This window comes from Camelus ferus, chromosome 12, assembly GCF_009834535.1.
Source record: "Camelus ferus isolate YT-003-E chromosome 12, BCGSAC_Cfer_1.0, whole genome shotgun sequence".
NCBI classification, from domain to species: domain Eukaryota; kingdom Metazoa; phylum Chordata; class Mammalia; order Artiodactyla; family Camelidae; genus Camelus; species Camelus ferus.
Window position 1 is genome coordinate 49,777,767 of NC_045707.1, and position 24,666 is coordinate 49,802,432.

The 24,666-nt window shown below is 38.1% G+C and overlaps 1 long non-coding RNA gene across 1 annotated transcript; it reads left to right on the forward strand.

Annotated features, from left to right (window-relative positions):
• Positions 1-4,990: 4,990 nt before the first annotated feature.
• On the forward strand, positions 4,991-15,623 carry LOC116667735. Its single transcript, XR_004324757.1, has 3 exons — positions 4,991-5,116; positions 5,412-5,500; positions 13,644-15,623. It is a non-coding gene; the product is annotated as an uncharacterized LOC116667735 (long non-coding RNA).
• The last annotated feature ends 9,043 nt before the right edge of the window (positions 15,624-24,666 follow it).

Genomic DNA, 24,666 nt, shown 5'->3' on the forward strand with positions numbered 1-24,666 from the left:
ACAGAATTGCTTATGAAATCTATTGCAAATTCCTTTTATATCTATCTTTACTATAAGTATATTAGGCCTTAAAACATTTCAAGTAAGATTCTAGATGTTGCTTGTCTTCTAACTAATGAATTTATTTAACATCATTGTCTAGTTTTGATGGTCCCTCCCATTCAGGAGAAACACAGCAGTGACAATTCTGCTCTGGTGCATTGTGCTACTAGTTGGCCTCAATCCTGACCTAGAAGGAACATCTTCAAAGCTAAAAATTAATTTAGAGTCTGTTCCAGGTCAGTCCTTGGCATCTTTGTTGAGAAGACCTATTAATGCCAGCCTCAACAGAAATAAACACAAGCCCATTAGGAACTGGACTAAGACCATCAATCATTTAACATAAGACAAATAGCAAAGCTTGTCAAATCATGAACCAACCAACTCAAAACGGAGTACAAATAGCTATTCCAAAATGTTATAGTAGGTAATATCACATTAAAAGGTATAGAGTTTACACATGACCAACAAATTAATATACTATTAAAATAGCATACTAGAAAACTCTAAATGTAATGATCTCATGATGCAGTCTAAGCCAAAGGTGCTTCAAAGTGATGTGTTATAATTTAGGACATTTCACTACAAATTATCCTTTGTACCTGGCACAATTTAAGATACAAAGGTGCATTTCTGGGTTACAGTGAAATTTTTATTATCCTAAAAATAGCTGAAAAATACTAAAACGTGACTATTAATCTACTGGCTCAGTTTTTAAAACACATTCAAATATCTCCACAAATGGAGAGCCTTAGAGAGTTATCAAGTAGGTACAGAATTTTCTTGACAGCAAATTCTTGTAGAGTGAAACCAGTTTATACTTATTTTTACCATCTAAAGTAACTAAAAATTTAAACTAGTAAACTATATTATAAATCATATTGAAAAGCATGCCCTTGATGGTTTATATATAAATATTTTAGACATATTTTTGCATCCATAGCAGAACTGAATTAGAAGGCTACTTTTCCAGGGTCTGTCCACCGTAAAGGTCAGGTCCAGACTGAAAAAATCTGTCTCATGTAGCTTACAGAAAAGGAGATTCATGTTTTCACCTGGGCAAGTGTTGCTTCTGCTACAAGTCATGTTAATGCTTCAACAGCAAGAGTAAGTAATGAGGGGAATGAAGCCAGGACTGGGCAGGGACAAAGCTGGGAGAAACTGACCCAGCTGTAGGACTGGTGCCCAAGGAGGTAGTCTGCAGTCAAATAACCAGTCCAAAAGGGCACAGTGATCCCCTAGCTTGGTTGCAGCAGTCATCAGTGTCTGAGATCCACTGAGCAGATACGTTTTGACAAAATGAGGTTTCTGGCACCAGGTGATCTGCCAAGATAGATTCAGTTGTCACTATCAAACTGGTGTCAGCCAGAGTCCTAGAATAGGAAGCATCCATCACACTCAGGAAAATTCAGGGAAGTTCAATTAAGGGACTGTTTCTAAGGTTGTAGGTTGAAATCACAAGGGAAAATGCAATGCGTCAGTACCCACCTAGGCTGTAACCATCCCTAGACCAGAAGGAGTGAGGAGTGAAAGCAGTTCCTAGAATCTGGAAGCAGAGGACCACCTGGAGCAGAGCTCTGATCTTCAGAAGAAGGAGGTGGGCAGCTCAAGGTAACCCCAGAGGTGAGAAGCTAGTGATACAATACCTCTGTCTCACCCAGACACTCCCTGGGATCTCCAGTCAGGACTCCCCCATTGGCCAAACCCAGCTGGAGCCAGAAAGTAAGGGTTAGTGGGCACATATGGGCCAGTATAGAGAAGGGAGGGAGAAAACAAGGTGGAGAGAGGTCTGGCAGGGCAGACAGAAGAATGGTGGTGCAAACAGCATCCATCAAAATATGTGGGGGTCTGGGGACAAGGGTCCAGCATCTGGGGAAAGGGGCCAGCAGAGTGAAGCAGAATATTAGAGCCCTCGTCAAAAAAGAAATTGGGTCAGAAGAGGACTCTGCCCTGGTAGGAAGTCAATGTTAAGCAGCAAACCAAGGCAGAAGTCCGCAGAAGTCACACGTTGTGCTAGAGTTGTGAGAGTAAGAAGTCCCCAGGCAAGCTGGAGGACTGGCTGCGGAGCAGAAAAGCTCATCTTTGATGTAATTCACTGAAGCCTTTAGCATCAAATGTACTTTCTGCCCAGGTCAGATTGACAGAAGGACAAGCCAGGATTGAGATCAGTGTAGACCAGCATATCTGCAACTAAGAGAAAATGGGAAAGAAAAGTACGAATGCCACAGGAGGCTGTATCATGAAGGCCCTTGCAGGAAACATATGACACATTCAAATTGAGAAACATAAGGAGAGTCCACAAAGGTGTGGGGAAGAATGTGGGAAATGTAGAGAAACTGCAAGGGATGTGTGCTACACCCCTAGGCTTGGGACAGCAGGGGGAAGGGGCAGTTACAAAACCCAGAGCTGCAGGCTGAGAAGTGCCCTGCCCTTCAGCTGAGGAATATCACCTGTCCTTGGGGGCATAGGGGAACCTATGGGGCAGAAACCAAGGGGACATATCCCTGGACTCACTCTCTCACTCTCCACTCTCTTCATATCTCCTGCAGGACCCCCCCCCCCCATTAGCCAAACCCACCCAGAAACCAGAGGACCAGGCTAATACGGTCCACACAGTTCAATGTTGTAGGCCACAAAGAAGGATGCAGAAGGTTGGGATGGGGACATGGCCAAGCTAATCAGAGTTATCCAGCACGGGCTATTGTGCCCCCCTGGTGAAAAATAATGAGATTCTTCTCATGAGATACTCATTCATTAAAAGGAAAAAATAGTAATTTTACAGTAAAGAAACTGGCAGACTCCACCTTGACTGGATGATCAAGTTGACATCACCGGTAATGGGTCAGATTGATAGTATGTTCCTCCCCATGTGATTCACTGAGAAATCCATACCTGAGTCTGATCATGAAGAATCATCAGATAAACCCAGACTGGGGGCCAGTCTATGAAATAATTAGCCCATCCTCTTCAAAAATGCCTATGTCATGAAGACAAATGCTGAGGAATCGTTCCCAGTGAAAGAAGGCTGAAGAGGCATGACAGCTGAGTGCAGCACACGACTCCGGGTTTTCTTCTGCTGCAAGGATATTATGAGACAAACTGTGAAATCCGAATTAGGTCTGTAAGTCAGATAACACTGATATCGATGTTAATTTCCTAATTTTGATTCTTGTACTGCAGTTATGTAATAAAGAGCCCTTGTTTTTAAAAATACACAATGAGGTGTTGGAGGGGTGAGTAAAGATGCCTCATGTCTACTCTAAAACAGTTCAGGGAAAAATAGAGAGAAAGAAAAGAAAGAAAACAAATATCATAAAACATTAACATGTGGGAATTTGGGTGAAGGGTATGTGGAAGTTCTTTCACTATTTTTGCCATTTTTCTTTAAGTAGGAAATTATGTCAAAATAAAGGTAAAGATAAAAATGATGGGTGCTTGAACTGGTGCAACAGCAGTGGGGCTAGAGATCAAGGGATATAAAAGAACAATGCGGGAGGTAAAATGGATAAAATTTAAGTGATGGGTTATGTATGAGGGGTCCACAGTGAACGTAAGACTATGGTTTTGTAGTAGTGCAGCTGTCATCATTTTGGTACTCTTAGAGTGAACTGCTAAGTTCTCTGAATAATATTTTAAATGTGCCCTGGCTAAAGAATCCTAATACCTATTTCTGTAATTTTTTATATTTCTCTTGGATGGACACAGTCAATAAATATTAGTAGATTCAGAATAAGATCCTAAATATCCACATCATCAGTAGTAATAAGAGTTTAATTCTTTGCCCCTGAAAAGCAAGCAGTTGTGGATTTACCCAACGAGGGACAAAAGAATGCCCCTGGCAAATCGTTCCCACTTCTCCAGTCTTCCCTGAGATAGAGAGCTAATTAGACCTCTTTCAAAGCATCATGAGAACGATTAGAACTCAAAGGTAACTCAGACCTCTGAGAGTTGTTATCTGGAACTGATGTGGGAAGCAAGTTGTGAAAGAGAGCATTCCAAAGTCTCTACTCTTGTGGAAAACTTTTTTTTTTCCAGCACAAAGTTGAAACAGAAAATCATGTCTCATAGGCTTCCATCAATCTCGGATAGTCACCAGTATGAGAAATGAGCACCATTTCCCTGATCCTCCCATGTGTCCTATATCAGGGAACACAGTCCAGTTTGTTTAAGGCACGGTCTAGTCAAACGTGTACCAAACCCTTACCGTTAGCATCAGCCTTCTAGTCAGTGTCAGCTTTATGGGTAGATATAACCCACACTTTGCAGGAAATAAGAGACTTAAGGATATAGCTTTTCTGTTGTATTTCTTAAAACAGTGTCAGTTTTGTGGGACTAACTGTGAATATGGATTTAATGCTTCTTGAATATGAGTTATATCTGTTTCTATTACTCTCAGCACTAGTGAGATGTTGGTTATCACTAAAATACCTAAATGTTGGTGGATTCTATTGAACAACCAGCCATTAGTGCCAGGAAGATTAGCTCCACCCACATTCAGCTCCTGGGCAGAGAAGGGAATGATGTTGAGGTGAAATAGGCAACTGGTCACTACTTGATGTTCTGAGAAGCTTCAGGAAGGCATCTTTACCCGTAAATTCTGCAGTGTTACTGTTAGAAATCCCTTCCTTTGAAATAACAACACCTACGAAGGTCTCCATTAAAATGCAGATACCCTTAAGGTATGTCAATAATACAGAAGGGTAAATTAGTTTATTAAATATTGTAAAAGATGTGGATAACATAAGAGGATTTTCAGGTCTGGGAGTGGAAGATTTTGAAATGGAGGAAAGGATGAGAATAGGGAAGTGCAAAGTTTTAGAAAAAAAGGAAAATCTGCCTACTTCACAGCTTTCCCTATGGCCAGCCCTGAAACTAAGGTCATGAGTGTATGAGTGTGTTTTCTTCAACTTTGTCCAGTCAAGACATTTTTTTCCAAGGCTACAGTCTACATCCCCAAACTTAGACAACCACACTGTATCGGAATAAGAGTTGAGGAAGCGGTGCAGAAACTTAAATAATAACTGGAATTTCAGGGACACGTGCCTTTAACTGTGGGGAGTAGCATCAAAATCATTAAGTAATCGAGAATATTTGTTTACTTTCCCTATTCTCTTACATTCTTGTGACCTGTCATTTCTAGCCTTCTCTCTCTGCCAAAAACAAAGTTTTGTTCTGACTACATGAAAGAACATCACTGAACTCTGAGGCTGTTTGGAAGAATATGTCCAAACACGGGGCTGAACGTCTTCAATTAATTTTCAAAGAACGTTTTCTTCTATAGAGATATGTTTGGGATTTCAGGATTCAAAGCATGGTACCTTAAGTCTCATTTTCAAACTAAGATTTCCTCTTTAATTTTTCTCTTTACACAGAGCGTGCACATAGTAGACAGCTCCTTGGGACCTGTGTCTGATCAGAGCCCACAGTTCAGCAGGAGGGATCTTCCAGCCAAGATCTAAAGGTAAATTGTGCACCTTCTCGTGAACACCACTCTGGATAATGGCTTCTATTTAATCACTACAAGTGCTGCATCTCCTTCTCTCTGATAACTTCTGTTTTAATTTTCTTCTTTAGTGATCAAAAAAGAGCAAAGAAAAACTTACAATATTTTCTCCTAGTATTTTGTCATAGGAATTATGTTTCTGAACGTTTCCCACCCTGGCTCAGGGCAGATAAACCCTTAACAATATGTCTTACCTGAAACAAACATAATGTTACATGTCAATTATAACCCAATTTTTAAAAATAATTTTTTTAATTGTAAAAATGTTTAAAAGACATATAAATCTGATAAAATCCAACAGGCTAGAATTTCTGGTTAGGTCCCATGTATGTAAAATGTCATGACTCTATATAGTCACAGGACAGAAGAAATTATATTGTATATGTTGAACATCTTGCACAGAATAGATGCTCAGTAAACAGTGGCTATTATTTCTAAGACTGTCATTTCAAAGCCTGGTGATTCAAGAGCAGGATAGAGCCTGATAATGCTGAGAGCATCAGTGGTACCAATTAGCTTGTGTATGCTGCTTTATAATTTCCAATGCATTTTTATACATGTTATGACACAGCAGCGCTGCAAGATAGGTGGCTAATGTTATTGTATTCATTTTTTATTGCTGCATAACAAATTACCACAAATTTAGTGAATTAAAGGACACAAATTTATTATGTTATTATGGTTTTATAGGTCAGAATTCCAACAAGGGTCTCACCAGGCCAAAATTGAGGTGTCGGCAGGGCTGTGTTTCCTTCTAGAGTCTTGAGAGGAGAGTTCGATTCCTTGCTTAGCAGAATTTAGTTCCTTGCAGTTGTAGGACTTAGGTCCCCATTTCCTTGGCTCACGGCTTCTTGCCTCCATCAAAGCCAGCAACGTTAGGGTGAATCCCACTTATCTTTCAAATCTCTCCTGCGCCATCTGTCACAACATCTTTCTGATTTCAGAGAGGAGAAGTTTCCCAGTTTTAAGTATTTGTGTGACTAGATTGGGCCCAGTTGAATAACCAAAGAAAACGCCCCATCTCAAGGTGTATATCTTTAATCACACACGCAAAGCCCCATTTATCGTGTAACATAACACATTCAGAGGTTCTAGGGGTTAAGACATGGACATCTTGGGGGGGTTCATTAATTTTCCTCCCACTGTTACCATTATCCACATTTTACAGATAATAATAATGCAAATCACAGAATATAAGAGACTTGGAAAGGACACATAGTAAGCAGCAAAGAATGTTCTCAGATCCAAACTTGTTTTACTCCAAACCCAAATCAGTGTTCTTCCAGCAGACAATTTGTTTCCTGAAAGGCAACTCAGCAATTTTTTTCTCTTGCATCTTCCCTCCCTCCCCGCCCACATTTAAACCCATACTTCCATTAACTATATTTATGGCTGACATTCTTCAAGCATTAATGCATTTTCCAAAGCTTCCACAAAGAAGCTGAAGTTTAGTTGCAATTCTACTGGTTTTGCGGTAATTTCTTCCAAGGCTTATACCACTGAAAGTACTGAAAGTGTTATTTGCCAACAATTGGATACTTTCAGCTAGAGCTATAAAGAAAATTTATTTCCTGATGGGTTGAGTGCTAGAAGAAGTTCATAGCAGGGTACATGTAGGTTATCTCACAATTTTTCTCAAAAGATGTACTTAACAATTTGATACCGAAATGCTCAATATTCCTTTGAGACAGGACTGGCCACCTTGTATTTCCTAGAAAATATTTCCAGCTTCCTTTCTTGTTACCAGGACTTAGAAACATAATTTAAATTTATTTTCATGTGATTTCAGTCAACCAGTAGGTGTTTATTAAACCCATTAATAAACACAAAATGTCAGGAGGCAATTCAAGGGAATATGTGATTAAATGGAAAATTGTGGAGCCCTCACTACTCTGAAAGCAATCCTGTTTCTGAAGTACAAGGAGGCTGTTCTGATTAGAAGCAGAAAATACTCTTTAAAGAAAGATGGATGAGAGTGGTATATAGCTCAGTGGTAGAGTGTGTGCTTAGCATGCGCGAAGTCCTAGGTTCAGTACACTCCATTTAAATAAGTAAAGAAAGAAAGAAAAAGCAAGCAAGCAAGCAAGCAAGCAAGCTAATTACCTCTCCCCCAGTGGAGGGGGGTTAGAAAAAAGAAGGATGGACAATAAGTTTAGGTTGGTTGTATACAGAAATATAGAGAATGGTAAAAGGTTGGCCACAATCAGTCATATACTAGAATAACAATAAAATGAGTATTTTTATCCAAAAAGTCTTGAAAAGTAAACGTCATCAGCTTATACATTTTGAAATAAATTACGCACTTTTATAAATTGCAAATCAATTTATAAATCAATTAAATCAATAAAACTCATTTTAAAAATGCCAGGCCATGGAGTAGATGCAGCACAAAACAGAGACATTAAAAATGTTAAAGAAAAAAGTGAAATTTAAGAAAAATTAGTCTGACAGCAGTACGCAATCTGAACTGTAAGTGGAAGGATATAAAGAGAAGTAAACAGCCAGATGCTTTCCAGCCGTCTAAGTCTGTGATTATGAAGACAGTGGCATCTAAGAGCTGATTGGCTCTGGGGTCAGACAAACACTGGTTTAAATCCCAGCCCTTCTTTTACCAGCTATTTGTCTTTGGACAAGACGCTTGATTAAGACTCAATCTTATCTTCTATAAAATGGAGATGATAATATTGTCCACCTCGTGGGACTGTGACGAGAATTAAATGAGATGATATATAAGAAGCACACAGAATCCGGCACATAGAAAACACTCAAAACTTTTAACTGTCAGTATAATCATGATTGTTAAGAATGGTGGCAATGGAAATGGAAAGACAAGGGACAAGGGTCACTTTGAAGACAATGTGATTAGGACACAGTAAATGTCTCCAGACTTTCTAACTGGTCACTGAAACTTACTTGTTTAGGAAGTTGGTGGAGTCTAAAACCTTGCCTGATGTAGTCTGTCATGCCAGATATGTCACCCAAATCAGTTCTGTCCACATAGGGCAAAATATGGTCAGGAACATATTGTGAAGATTTCAGATTTAACATCATTGTCCAACAGAACTTTTTACAGTGAAGGAAATATTCTACATTGGAACTGTCCAGTATCATAGACACCAGCCACGTGTGGTTATTGAGCCCCTGAAGTGTGGCAAGTACAACTAAGGAGCTGTTTTTTTTAATTAATTTCATCATATTAATTAACATATTTAATTTTGATTAAATGTGAATGGCCACATGTGGCTAGTGGCTGCTTCTCTAGACACTTGTACAGCTGCTATCATATCCAAGAAGGTCAGGATGTAAACCCTGAGTGCAGATGCAGCCAGTATTGCTGGCTGGTGGCTGTGAGTACAGAAGATGTGCTCATAGGATCTCTCCCAAAGTAGAAGCAGATTAGAACAGAAGCTGAGATCACGACCACCTCTGAAGCAGAGAGTCCAATTCTTCATTTTACAATCCAAGGCTAACTTTGGATATGTTTACATTATCCAATAGTTTACATAAATCTGAAGGGTGAATAGAGAAAAGGAAGTGAGTTAGGAGGTAAGAAAATAAGATGGGAGACACTGAAGACAGAAGTCCATCATCTAGTCAGGAAGGAGTTAGGGTCCATCTGTTGCTCTCAGTCTCTGTGCACAAGTGGAGCTTGAGATGGAGGAGAAAGGAAGTAGTTTAATTTCACTTCTTCTTTTTGCCGTCTCCACCTATTCTTCTATTTCACTTCCAGTTTTAACCATTCAACTGACTGCTTCCCTCCTCTGTCTTATTCCACAGTAGTGACAGCACAGAGAAATACATAAGCATTCTGGGAAGCTCCTTTTGTCTTTCATAATTGAAGTAGAGGGACCAGGACAAGACAGATGGAGACATCGAACTGCGATACAGTTGAACCAAAGGCTTCAGCAGATCCCATGGGGAAGCACTGAAGCTAGAATGGCCCTTCAAAGGGTCCTGGATTATCCTGAATTGAGGCAAAGAGGCTGGTCCTTTGAATTTCCCCTGGCCCCGCATTAGTTAGTCATGGAATGCACGCTGTCCCTAGGGAGAAAGCATAGACTTGGGCAAGGCAGCTTTCCTTTGGCAGAGGACAGTGTCCAGAGAAAGAGGGAGTTCCTGGAGAGGAAACTGGCTGTTTGTTTCAGCAACCAGCACTCCTAGCTGTTGACAGACAGAATGAGCCTATAAAAGTGGGGCAGGCGGGGGGAGGCGTCTGGGCAGTGTGCCGCAGCAGCCACTATGTTTCTGTCCCTGTCTTTGCCACGAGCAAGGGAACCTGAATAATCCACCCAGCTTTCCCAAGCTTTTGTGTTCTTATCTGGATGCAAGGGAAGTGGAAGAGCTGCATTCTAGCTGATAGACTTTGCACTCTGACTTTTTATTTTAAGGACTATTCTCTATTTTATTTATAAATTTGCTGTTTTTAAAATATTCTCAAGGCAAGGCAAAGCAGGGGCTTTTATGAGATTTTTTTTTCTGATTTTCATAAAAATTGATGGCTCTATCAATGCACTGCTTCATTTAAAATAACCTCGAAGTCAACACTTAGTTTTCATAAGCTAAGGATTTCCTAATTTCTTTTATAAACAGCATATTCACAAGGTATGTGGCTTTTATTGTGCCACTTAGTTTTGTCACTGTGCTGTGGAATCCATTGCTTTATTTTGTGATCATAAGTTATATCTATTCACCTTAAAACACACACACACACAGACCAACTTTCACTAATGAATCTAAAAAGACTTCAGAATACAATTTTAATGTCACTGTGGTTGGGTGGGACTATTTTTAAACCACCCCGGAGGTAAAAGTTTATATCTCATTCTTAAATGTCTGCAAGGAGCTCTTTCAGAATGTAGTATATCCTTTATTCAGTGATCATCAACCGTCATAGTTAGGAAGTTCTTTCTGAAATCTAACCTAAATCTCTCCTACTGCAATTTCAAACCACTACCTTTTCCATCCTTAATGAATTAGGAAAGGACCTGGTAATCACTGTCACTTACCTCTTATAGTTTTCATATGTTTAACTTCTTAAGAATTTATTAACACCTAAACATTCTCTCTTATATGACATTTTATCACACTCAGTTATCGTCTACTTTTTAACTCTTGAGAAATGTTAGTTCACTGAAGGAGGGTAGGTCTTAAAATACAAGTATAGATGATATACTTACTTCCCATATATAACTATAAAATTTACACTTAAATAGAATATACAAACCACTGTGAAATTTAAATGTTTTATACTGTTTTTATATTTGACATACCAGGTAGAAAGTATATTTTAATTTTTTTGTACTTTCTCCATGTTTCTCAAAATACAAAATTTGAATTTTGTTTTATCTTTGTGTGAATAATTCTCTTTATTTGTTTTCTTTTTTTCAGTTGAAGTATAGCTGATTTATAATGTGTTAGTTTCAGGTGTTCAGCAGCAAGTGATTCAGATATAAATAAATAAATAAATAAATAAATAAATAAATAAATAAATAAAACTAAATATATATATATATATATATATATAAATTCTTTTTCCAATTCCTTTCAAGTTTTTACAAGATATATAGTTCCCTGTGCTATACAGTAAATTATTGTTCTTTAATCTATTTTATTTATAGTTGTGTATATCTGTTAATCCCAAACTCCTAATTTATCCCTCCTGCCTTTTCCTCTGGTAACCATAAGTTTGTTTTCTATGTCTATGAGTGAATCCTTATGTAAATAGCATGCAGAGAAAAGGGTCATGAAAGTGACTACATCAATCAGAGTAAAGATGAATCCATTTATACCTTCACTTCTCCAACTATCGCACAGTCAAAGGAATTTAGATTCCCGATATGAGTTCAAATAAGCAACTGCTATATTAGAATAGAAGGAACCTGAATGCCTACTTCATAGCACAAGACCAATGGAAGTATACCATGTTATTATGAATGCTTCAGTGAATTCTTAATAGTGTTTAATATTCATTCCTTTGAGTCCTTCTAATAAAATAAACCCTAATACTGACTATGCTGTCAATTGCACATATTTTTGTTAGTGTATCAAATACACCCGGCTAATATTACTTTAATTCAATTCTATGAGTTTATAGCAAACCCTACTCAGTAGTTACCATTGTGCTAAAACTTTGGCAGATACAAAGAAGTAAAAACTAAGATATTTTAAATGTGTATAGATATTCACAAAGCATTTTCAATGAAAAACTTTTATTTGTCATGCATAATAATCCTGTGTGCTAGTTTGAATATAGCCAGTATTATCATCCCATTTTAGAGTATAAAAATCAAAATGAGCCAACTAAGCAAAAATCCATTTAAATAATTTGCCCAGAGTCTTGACTAGTAAGTTGCAGAGCCAAGACCCAAACCTTGGTCTTCTGTTTCAAAAAACCACGTGCTTTCCGCCTTTAGATGGCCTGCAGACTCACTGCTGTGGCAAAGTTTCATGGAAACGTTGCCTTAAACCCTCTTGAAACAAGGCAGACAATAAATAAGACTTAGTTGCCCGAATGAGATCAAGTTAGAAAGTAAGAAGAATCCTTATGGCCTTTTTTGGTGGGAAAGGAAAACCTTCCTAGAAGAGTTGGAACTTCATATGTTCCAATGTTGGACCTTCATGTGTTGCTGAACTGTGTAGAGGCAGATAAGAAAAAGCCTGATTCCAACTTTGACTAACACAGGTAACATAGCAGAGTAGGAGCAGTGAGATACGGACCAGTCCAGCATGCCATGGGGGTGGGAGGTTCACTCTGGAGAGTAGCAGGTGATTGTAATTAACAAAGCATAAGAGATTAAACGATAGAGAGCTTTATGTTAGGCAAGGAATTTGGCCTGGATTCAGCAAACCACACAGAGTTGGGATAAAGGAAAGGATAATCCAGTAGCGTGCTGTGAGATGAATTAGAAGCGCCATCAAAATAAGGTTGGGATGGTGAAGCCTTTTATCAGGAACAGCACTGATTCACTAAGAAGAACACCAAAGACTATATTGTACATAGTGACCAATCTATGTTAAATGCAAAGAACAAAGGACAGAGGTGATCCCAAGAATTAGAGTTACCTGTATGATGATGGAGCCATTGACTAAATAGGAAAGCTAGTTTGCAGTCTGAGTATATTTGAAAGTAGTAGGGAGTGCAGTGGGTAATGTTTGTAAAATGGCTTCCTCTTGACTGAAAGCAGGCTATGTCCTAATTCAAGGTCCTAGTTTCTTTAAATTGGAGACAAAGGAATGATTGAGCCATGATCAGTTTGTATCTTTTACAAAACATCCTACTTCCCACTGTATCCTTAAGATACAACAGTTGGGCATATTTTGAAAGTTTTAAAATTTCCAAATGGCAGTGGTTTGGAGGCTTGGAAAAATACCAAGAATCCAGTTACCCTGGATGGAACTATACTTCTAAGAATCTTTTACAAAGAAAGGAAGGAAAGAAACTCATAGATATTATTTGGACCAAGTATGCACAGGCATTATGTATGTGGGGCATCTGCATCTATCTTCCTTCAACCAGCTCTGGCAGCCCTTATAGTCACCATCAATAGGGATGTTAATAGTGTGTGGCAACAGAGTCTCAAAGAGGCTCAGTATGTATGGCAGAGTGTGGATTCAAATCGAGGTCTTCTGCTTTCAATTTGGTGTGTAGCCAAAGGATATGGTTCTTCTATAAATATGTCGTGAAAAAAGGGAAAGAATCTGCTATATAAGGTCCTGATAAAAGAGAAAAGGAGGAGAAAGTACAAGATAGGATAGGGAAGGACACCACTGTCTTTAAAGAATAAAAACATAATAGAAAATAGAAATAACTTTAAGGCACAGTAATAAAATATAAGCTAGATAAATATATGCTAAAAAGATACAAAGGAAAGGTGCACTCAGAGTGCATAATGTTGTTTTTAATATATCGTGTTAACAGAATCCAAAAATTATCTTATTTATGGTAACATTAGGAGTACTTCCTGAGGTTAAAAAACAAAGATTAAGGTATAAGATGTTTTAATCCTGAAAATTTAACCTACCTTCCATATTATTTAGAAATTAAGTGTGATGCTTTTCCATCTAAGAGTGTCAAATGCTGTTTTTTGCCTCTCTACCTCAGTAAACATGCTGTTCTTCAGCATTTGCCTCGGTACAGAACCATCATCAACTCACAGCTTAGTCATGAAGTTCAAGAACTGAAACCCAGAGAATTGTCCATATAAATGAAGATACTTAACTTGTGCAACATGACAGAAAACAAAATGTTTCTAATGGATGAATCATAACATAATAGGGACCATCCCACAAAAAAGCTTCACACTCTTTTTAACATACAATTTTAAACCAATTTAATAAGCACAAAAGAGTTCAGCTAATGTTGGATTTAGGAGAAGAAATAATTTACAATCAGGTCGTTCACTGGAATTTGACTCTACATTTCAGTGGTCCTCAACCTTGACCATGCATCAGAATCACCTGCGAGGCTTTGTAAAAACACCTGCTGAGACAGGACCTGTGAAGGTGCAGCCTTCACTTCTTTGGAGAAAAAAAAAAAAAATGAAAAGCTCCACAAATGATTCAAATGCACGAGCCAGGTTTAGAATTCTGATATAAGCAATTCATAAATAGTCTTTCAGTCAACTTTCTCTGAGAGGAATTAGTTAGGATATTGCTACACAAATGTAAAAACAAAAGTGTGCCCCGATAAGGAGAATTTGACCACTTCTAAGAAGAGTTACCTCAATTTCATTGCTCCACAAAACAGCTGTAATTCTACAATCTGTACACCTCTAGGCTACCCCACATTCAGCAGCTGCGATGAATTCCAAGCATATTTCCAATGCAAACCAACCCAACCTTTGAATCTAAATCCCTCCAAGTTTCTCCTGAAGTTTAACTGTAAATGTTGACTTTGGTTCAACTTTCCCATTGCCTGCATTAGTCAGCTAGAATGGTTTAAACATTTATAGATAGAAAAGTTCAGATATGATCCATATTTTATTGTAATCAAATGTTAACTGGGTCGCTCTTGCGACCAAGCATTTGTCTACTATGGACATTTGAAAATAATTATTGTCAATGAATCCTGGCTTTTTTTTCTTTGAAAAGTGATAGTTGAACTTATTCAATAAATATTTATCGCGACTCTACTATTGCTGAACGCCGTGATATGCACTGAGGATACAATAATACCCTTAATTTGCTCATGGTCTGATAGGAAAGCATTCACTTGACAAATATTAATTGAACAGAAGCAAAGATGCATATGGTGTAATATCTGCATTCTGGGCCATCACAGTGAATGTGGAAATGCAGATTTATAAACAGAACTTCCTCATGATAAAGTATTAGAAGGTGCCATGTGCTCACAAAGGAAAAGCAACCTATATGGGGAAAGTCAGTATAGGCCTTTCCAAGAAAGTGGCATCTAAAGTGGAAGAATGAGTGGAATTTTCCAGGTGGAGAAGAGGAGAAAATGTATGCCAAACAGAAACAATACCTGCAAGTCTCGGAAATAAGACAATCATGCCTGTCATGGGAGAATGAGGACTTCATGGAACGTTTAGTACAAGACTCACCGACTCGCTCTCCATTGCCATCCTTGACATCATTCTTGGTAACTTCACCAGACCTGAAGATAACTGTCCAATTGCCTGGCCTCTAGGCTCTTTACTTCCAGTCATCATACAGAAAAGAGGAGTGACGGAGAATTCATACTCTCTGCCTGACTGTCTTCAAACTAGGACATCAGTCTTCTTTTGCTTTCAGACTCAGACTGGAACTATACCATTGGCTCCCCTGGGTCTCCAGCTTACTGACTGCAGGTCTCAGGACCTCTTGGCCTCTGTAACTGTGAAAGCCCGTTTCTTACAATATACATATGCATGTACGCATGTGTGTGTTCATGCATGAGTGTATGTGTGTGCTCACATGTGAGTGTGTGTGTGTTCTATGAGCTCTTTTTTTCTATAGGACCCAGACTAATGCAGTAAGCATCAACAAATAAAATGGATGAATTAATGGTGGCATGTGTAGCTGGAATATGGCAGAGGAATAAGAATATGAAGCTAAAGAGATATCAGTAATAAAAACAACACTTAAATGCATTATGCCTTAATTATATGCAAGACACTCTGTCAGGCACTTTAAATGGACCACTCCATGTAATTAATCTTCATAACACCATGAGATGTGTACTTTTATTATCTCCATTTTACAGAGAAAGTCACTGAAGCTCAGAGAGGTGGGGTAAATTTCTAAGGTCATATTAATATAAATGTTTTGTTTTAATTCATTTCTAAAATAGAAATATTTTTCTTCATTATTTCGGTTCTTTCAAATCAATCAACTAGTCAATCATCAAGAACGTACGGAGCCTGCTATTTTGTGCCCTGGGTGATTTCCTCTCAAGAAATGAAGCCACTGACAGTGAGCACGGGCAACTCCGTGGCTTCAAGAAACATCAAATCAAAATTACTCCAAACACATGATGCCTTTGGAGAACCTTCCATTTTTCAGTTCTGTGATAGTTATTTGCAATAGAAAAAAGTAATTATAAGAGCAAAATACCTACTAATTACAAGCAGCTGTAAATAAGAAAAATTGAGTTCAAAGAAATGTCCTAAACCATGTGTTCCGTTTCAGAAATGTGCCATCCAGGTCATTAGTAATGTGGGAGTTATTTTTTACTCTAAAGACTAAAAAGTCTGTCCCTGGTAGACTTAATTTAAAAACTAAGAACTGAAAACAGACCTTTCCCCCCCATCACACATCCATCTAGATCAGGAATTGGCAAACTTTCCCTTAAAAGGCCACACAGTGAATATTTAAGGCTTTGTGGGCCATGTAATCTCCGTCACAACTGTTCCACTCTGCTGTTGCGGTGTGAAAACAGCCGCAGACGATAAATAGACGGATGGATGTGCTGTGTTCCAGTAAAACCATACTTCCAAAATTAGATGGTGGGTTGGATTTGGCCTGAGGGTGGTAGGTGTGCCCAGTCCCTGCTCTTAGAACCTTAGGTACCATATTCCCCGATGAGAAAGCATGAGGAGCTTGTTCACTCTGGTGTGAATTGCTCGTTGATGCATTCTAACCTGGTGAGTACTAGTATGTATCCGGAAGACTAGGTGAAGAAGGGATAGAAGGTAGCAGTAATTAATAGGATCGTGTCCCTGCCTGAGCCTGTCCTAAACAAACAACCAATGAAGAACCTATTGAAGTTGAAGATCACTGAAGAATCAGAGCAGTTGCCACTTTAAGACAGGACTACCATTTCACTCAACATCATTTTTCATCAGACGGTTCTTAAACATTATTGGTTCCATCACATAAATTCCATTTTACTGCAGATGTTTACCTATCGTAGACAAAGCAGATTTGTTACTTTCCCTGCGATTTGGTGACTTGTAAACTGAGGCATAGAACCTAATTAGGTAAAAGCACCTGCAAATTATTTTTTAGGTTATATCTAAATGGTACCACAGGTTTCCAAGTTAAAGATCTAGACATCAGAAAATCTGCATTGGCAGGGTTGGACTTTTTCTTGGTTTTGAATTTCAAAAGACTACAAGAGCATGTTTTTAAAAATTATAATCAAAACATCTGAGTCATAAACCCAATAAATATTTAGATTATAATAAAATACTAAATCTTTCAATGTAAAACAGTATCACTTTTAACCATCCAAAACATGTCATGACTAAAACTCATTATTTTAATTCCCCTTAAAATTGCATTTATATTAGTAAACAACATTTTTTTTACTTTACACATTTATTTTTTATAGATTTATAAAATCTATAGTATTTTGTTAACACTTCAGCTTGAAAATGAAATCTTGTTAACACATTATACTGGAATTTTATTGTTGTAGGGATTGAAGAAACCTTCAAAGCTATCTGGTTTAGGCCTTAACTTACCATATGCAGTCGTTAAAATTTAGTTTCCAAAGTGAATTCTACAGAACACAAGTGCCACCATTTTTTTAACACATGTTTTGTGTTGTTTTGTTTTATTCCATAAGAAGGATAATTTCTAAGTTCGACTAAATTTAGGAAACTCTTGGTTAATCTTAAATAGGCTTCAAAGCTGATCTTCAGACAACCTATTCTTCTGAAATATAATTTACTCTATTTGCCCAAATGTCAAGCCTCAGAAGTTTTTGTAAGGTTTGGGTTAACATTTGGAAGAAAATAGCATTCTTCGTCTGGCAGGGAGTAGGGCCAAGGATGTCCTGGGGGCAGAACAGAAGTCTCCTCCAGCTCCTTGTTTCCAAACTACTGAGAGAGATTGACAGGCAGGTTGGTGTGCTGCCAACACAGAAAGCCTTCTCCTCCAGTCCACATGCATGAGCTCCATCCCAAACTTCTGTTCAGAGGACTGAATCTAAAATCTTATCAATCAACAAATTACGTTTGTTTGTCAACTTAAAACTCTGCTGTATGCTGTAGTGTTCTTGTTGTTACTGAAGTTGTACGTTAGTCAGGAGAGAATTGCTAGAGACTGTGGAATTTTTTAAATAAATAATCAAAGTACATTGAGGCAAAGATAGTTTTTTCAATCTTTATTTTAAATTACAAAGTGGGTCACGACATAATCTTTGAAAAACCAAAGGGCTGTTTGTGGAACAGGTGAGCACGTTAGAGAAAATTAATTTGTCTTTCTTGCCATATTAACTTAATTTTCTGAGAGTTAAATATATGTTTTTTTCAGATGTTCTTTCACTCATTTCCCACTTCATAAGTATGACTTCTGTACATAACAGCACTTATCAGTTGATTATCAACAACTGCTTATGTGAAACCACAGTAAACATGTGGTTAGAAACTACCAAGAAAAAAAAGCTTCTTATTTTTCAGCTTTATAGAAGGAGAAGGGATGTGGTTAACAAAATAATGTATTTTAAAATAACAAGAGTACTATTGAGACCACTAAGTCCATCGAGGGTTGTTTGAGAATACATTGTAGTATTTTTTTAAATCTTCTAAAATCAGGTGTTTTATTATATGAAAAGGTGAACATCATATACTACAATTTCAAATTGCCTTGTAATTTCTGAAGTCCTCTTTTTAGGTAGATGGGCAAGAGGGACAGATCAACTAGAAGAAAAAAGTAGAAACGGGTCAGTAGGAAGAGGTAAATGGAAAAATAGGAAAATTGAGAGAAATTTTAAGAATTTTTTTTTTATTGAAGTATAGTCAGTTACAATGTTGTGTCAGTTTCTGGTGGACAGCATAATGTTTCAGTCATACATATACATACATACATTCTTTTTCATTAGAGGTTACTACAAGATATTGAATATAGTTCCCCGTGCTATACAGAAGAAATTTGTTTTTAATCTATTTTTATATATAGTAGTTAACATTTGAAAAAATTTAAGATTTTTAAAAAGAAGAAAGGCTTCTAGAGGGAGACAAGAGAAGAATAGAAAAGAAGGAAGAAAAAGAAGACAAAGAGGATAGAAAATAAGAAAAAGGGTTAAAATAGATTTATATCTAATATAATGTGCCTTAATTCTTTTTCCTTCCAAATACTAATTATTTTGAAGGAAATGTTGGCTAAATTATGTAAAACACAAGCTGTAACCACCCAGGAATTACAGAACTGAAACTTTTCTGTCACCAAATAGCTTTTTTGCTTCACAGTAAGATGTCCTGCCTGGCATTTCTGAAACACAGTGGTCACCTTATCTGCTCTCTGATCTGCTACCTGATCCCATGGCTTACTTCCTGCTCCTTCCCTCAGTGTCCCCAGGGGAACATATTAGACAGTGGTCCCAGAATACTGGAAGTACAGCTTTAGAAGATTCCTGGTCTTTAGGTAGCCTAGGAAGATAATGAGAATGTTGTAACCACCAGCAGAGTAAGTAATTTAGGCAAATATCCTCAATGGATGCTAAAACCTTGGTCTCAATGTATTAATCCACAGACAACTTATTAATGAAAAAGGGAAAAGTATATCTTTACAAAGGAGAAACCCGGCAGTCACCGTCTTAATCAAGTAATCAAACTAAGCACCACCAACAGGGGAGCAGCCTGACATTTACCTCTGTACTATTCCTGCCCAAAATACTTTCACCTAAATCACACTGCAAGGAAACAGTCAAACAAATGCAGAATTGGGGACGCTCTGCACGACAAGTGACCTGACTTCACAAAAGATAATAGCATGAAAAACAAAAAATAGGGAACTGTCCTGTGAGAAAAAGATAAAAGACAGGCAACTCAAATGCTTTGCATGATCCTAGCTTGGTTCCTAGATAGAAAATTAAAAAAAAAAAAAGATCTATAAAAAATGGAGGACAGTTATAGAAATGTAAATATAGATGATATATTAGATGATGTCATTGAATCATTATTATTAGTTTGCTTAGGTGTGAAAAGACTTATTATGTAGGAGAATGTCCTTATTCTTAAGAGATGCAAGCTAAATATACTTGGAGGTGACAGAATGTCTGCAACTTACTTTCAAATAGGTCACCAAAAAACTGTGTGTGTGTAAAGACATAAATCAAACGTGGCAAAATAACAATTGGTGAGCAAGCTTTCGTTGTACTATTATAAAATATTCATAGGTTTAAAACATTCTAAATAAAAAGATGGACAGCCGGATGGTGTTGGGAAATTGTTGGCCTTGAAATCAGAGAACCTGGAACCTGAAACTAATGTTTCTATCTTGGGCAATCCCCTCTAGCCCTCTGAGCATGAAAAGGATAACCTCAATGATCCACCTCGTAAGATTGCTGTAAAGATGTATAATGTATGTGAAGTGGTGTTTGTGAACTCTGAAGCACTCCAGGGTTATTAACCTCGAGTCCAAGGAGAGAAGACAGGGCTCCACGAATTTGGATGGGGAAAAATTGCATCTTTGCTTTCAGTAGCCTCTAAGTGAAATTTAACATTTCCTCCAGTTATACATGTAGGCATGAGTTAGATCACGTGTCAAGTGCATAGTAAGAGCTCAATAAATGTTAGCTCTCTTATCACTACAGTTAATTTTTTCAGATTGCACAGTCATGAAAAGCATGAGTCAGTCCAGAGTTCTTACAATCCTGCATCCTCTTCTTTCTTCCACATCTAAAAGGACACACCTATTCTGAGGCAATATTGTGTGACAGACGCTATATCACTGACTCATGTTTCCCATGACCCTCATTTGTGCAACTTAAAAAAATGAATTGCAGTGATAACAGAGCTAACTCAAGTTGTTCAAAGCTGAACTCCTTGTCTTCCTCTCTATCCCCACAACCCTAAAAAAACCCCAAACTGCTCACTCAAAGTCTCTCTCATAATGGCACTCCATCTGTCCAGGTGCTTAGGTCAAAAACGCTGCAATCATCCTTGACTCCTCTTTCTCCACTCATTTCTACATCTTCAGAAAATTCTGTTTGCTTTAACTTTAAAATGAATTTTAAAATCTAACCACTTCCCTCCACCTCCACTGCTACCACTCTGGTCCAAGCCACCATCATCTCTCACCTAGAGAGGAATGCAACAGTCTGCTGCCAGGTCTCCTGACTGCTCTCGCCCCCTCGCATCTATGCTGTCTGTGTAGAGCTCTCCTTCTACAATGCATCATGTCATGGCGTCCCTCTCCTTAAAGCCTCGCAGTGGTTCCCATTTCCCTCAGAGTCAAAACTGAACTCCTTCAAGAGATCTCAAGAACCTGTATGAACTGACCTCCCCTTACATCTGAGACCGCAGCTCCAACTACTCCCTCTCCTCGCCTGCCCACTCACTGCGTCCCAGGCACTGGGAGCCACGGGTCTCCTTGTGGTCCCTTCATCAAGCCAAGCTTGCTTCCACATTAGAACTTTTGCACTGACTGCTGCCCGGATAGTCATATGGCTAATTCCATCATCTCCGTGTCCTGCTCAAGTCACCTCCTTAGTAAAGCCTATAACTGGCAATCTGATGTAAAATAGCAACCCACCTCATGGTGTCTAATCCCACCTTACTCTGTTCCTTTTGTACCTATAGTGCTTATCACCTTCTAACATATGAGTAATTTAATTATATATGATCCATTTCTCCCTGATAGATTATAAGCTCCATAGAGGCAAAGATCTTTTTTTAGTTTCCTCACATGTTTTGTTATATGTTCATTACACAAATAACAAATGTTGATGAGAATATGGAGAAAAGGGAACCCTCGTGCACTGTTGGTTAGAATGTAAATTTGTGCAGCCACTATGGAAAACAATATGGAGGTTTCTCAGAAAATTGAAAATAGAACTACTATATGACCCAGCAATTCCACTCCTGGGTAAAATTTGAAAAAAAGTGAAAACGCTAATTCAAAAAGATATAAGCACCCCAATGTTCATAGCAGCATTATTTACAATTGCCAAGATACAGAAGAAAACTAAGTGTCCATCAACAGATGAATGGGTGAAGAAGATGTACACAAGTATACACAATGGAGTACTACTCAGCCATAAAATGGAATGAAATTTTGCCATTTGTAACAGCATAAATGGACTTGGGGGGTATTATGCTAAGTGAAATAAGTCAGACAGAAAAAGACAAATACTTTATGATATATCACTTATATGTAGAATCTAAAAAATACAACTAATGAATATTAAAAAAAAAAAAAAAAAAAAACCAGCCTCACAGATATAGAGAACAAATTAGTAGTTACCTGTGGGGAGAAGGAGGGGAAAGGGACAAGATAGGGATAGGGGATTAAGAGGTACAAACTACTATACATGAAATAAATAAGCCACAAGGATATATGGTACAGCACAGGAAATATAGCTAATATTTTGTAATAACTATAAGTGGACTATAACCTTTAAAAATTGTGAATCACTATGTTGTACACCTGAAACTTAAATAATATTGTACATCAGCTATATCTCAATTTAAAAATTGTGTTCATTTATTTATTTTTGTTGAATTTTTTGTTTGTTTGTTCAGCTTTTTATTGTGGTAAATTCCACATAACATTTACTACCTTAACCATTTTTAATGTACAGTTCAGTCATGTTAAGTACATTCATATTGTTGTGCAACCATTGCACAAACACCATCTCCAGAATTCTCTTCATCTTGGCGAAATAAAATTGTATTCATTAAACCATAACTCCCCATTTCTGTTTCCTCATATTCTATAAGCACCTATCATGTAGGTACTTAATACATTTTTGTTGACCTAATGAATAAATGTCTGTCCCAAAACTTGAGGTGTCATCTCTGTGGGGTGGATTTCCAGATTTATATAACTCAAAGAGATTTGATTTCAAATTTCCCCAGGTCTGTCTAAATGTTGATCTCTGTATACTAATTATTTGGGCTGTGCATCTTGCATCTTTATATTCTCCAGGATCATTAACATATTATCTTAGACATAGTGAATGTTTACTAGAAGTCTAGTAAGTGAATAAATGACTGAATACCACAGTCATGAGTGTTGGGCCTCCCCCTGCCTCAAAACCCAACCCCACATGTTTCAGCACCGCCTACATAGTCCTGAATCCACCAGCATGCATGAAAGCTGAGATGTTCTGAGTAGGAAGGGTGCCAGTTAGAAAACACCCAGAACCATTCTTTTTAATATTATAAAAACCAAAGTTTAACATGACATATTGATAGCCTTACTTTAAGATGCCAGAGCTTTGAGGGCCAGCAGATGGAAAAGATGGAAAGCCAGGAATAATCAAGTCAGTATACTTCCATTGGGAATTGGGGATTAAAAAACACAAGTTCCAGGAGTTCTAACTGCCCAAGAATCTACCAGGCCTCTTGAGAGAAGAATCAAGATGGAAAGCCTAGGAAACCATAATTAACTCTTTCTCAGCCAAAAAGAAAAGGGAAGATGAACCACCACCCTCCCCAAAGTAGGAAAAAGGTCAAGATGTTTAGAATCCATCCTGTGATCCCTGCTAATAGTGGCGAGGAAGAAAACTTTTTAGAAAGACATAGGATTACATCACTCAAATTTACTTCCTCTCAAATCCTAGGAAATGCTCCAGATTCTTTGGCAAAAGTGCCTGTAAATCACAGTCAGGCTAACTCTGGGATCATAGAACAGAGGTGGGCTCCCCTCCACACCTCTGAGAGAAAGGAAGGGGTAACAGCTGCAGTGAGAGGCCAGGTGGGTGGGCCAGAGCCAGGCGCAGAGTGGAGAATGAGAGTTGGCCACAGGAACAAATCTTTAATGGCCACTGTGGAGAGGGCACGAGCAAGGGGGTGTGGAAAGGCTGAGAAGTCCAGGGGCTGAACCAGGTGGAACCCTGGAAGCCCTTATTTATCCCTCTTGCCTCCAGGGGTATTATTCCAAGGAAAGAATAAGCATAATTGATCAACTCAATTGAATTGTCTCTTCTTCAAATTAAACTTTCAGCCCCAAAATGGGTCATAGAAGGTCTGTGCATCCTAACTCATAGATACTCTGTCTTTCAAAATTTCACACTGGTTGAATGTTTTTTCATCAAACTGTAAGTTCAACCTCTCCATATGATTAGATCTGAAAAGTTGAAACTGACTTCTGATGGCTGTGGAACAAAGTGATACATCTCCTTCATGTCCCGGACCCTGTTCCTCATCCAGTGCCTCTATTTTTAAAAGCTTCTCTTGTGACATCCAGATGAAAAGTTGTAGGATTTGTGGGGGGTTAAAGAGTAGGATACTGTGTGGTGGTAGAAAAATGTTTTGACTCTTCTTAGCTTCTTCAACTGGCCTCAGCCCAGACTCACAAGCAACACACAAGATTTGGAACTTGCACACCATGAAAACACAGATCAAAAATTAATCCAGTGTCTCCTTCTTTCATCTAGTTCAAACTTTCTGAAAGATTGCCACATCTTCTCACCTAGCATTTGGTGGTGCATCTTCTAATTGCCTACCAAAATCTCTGTGAGACACTTTTTCCCTAGTGTTTTTCCTTTAGCCCTGAGAAGAGCACCCTAAGTGTCAGAGAAAACATCAACCAGGCCCACGTGCCTCCCAGGGAAGGAAATCAGACTCCAGAGTAATGTGAAGCAGAGAGATGCCTTATCATGTGTTGCAGGATTTTAAAAAAAAATGTGAAATTCAGTTTTACTCAATAATTGAATTCCACACCACACTCCTTTGGGGTCTTTGATGATGAACTCCTTTGGGGTCTTTGATGATGAAGAATTTGTCTTAATTTCT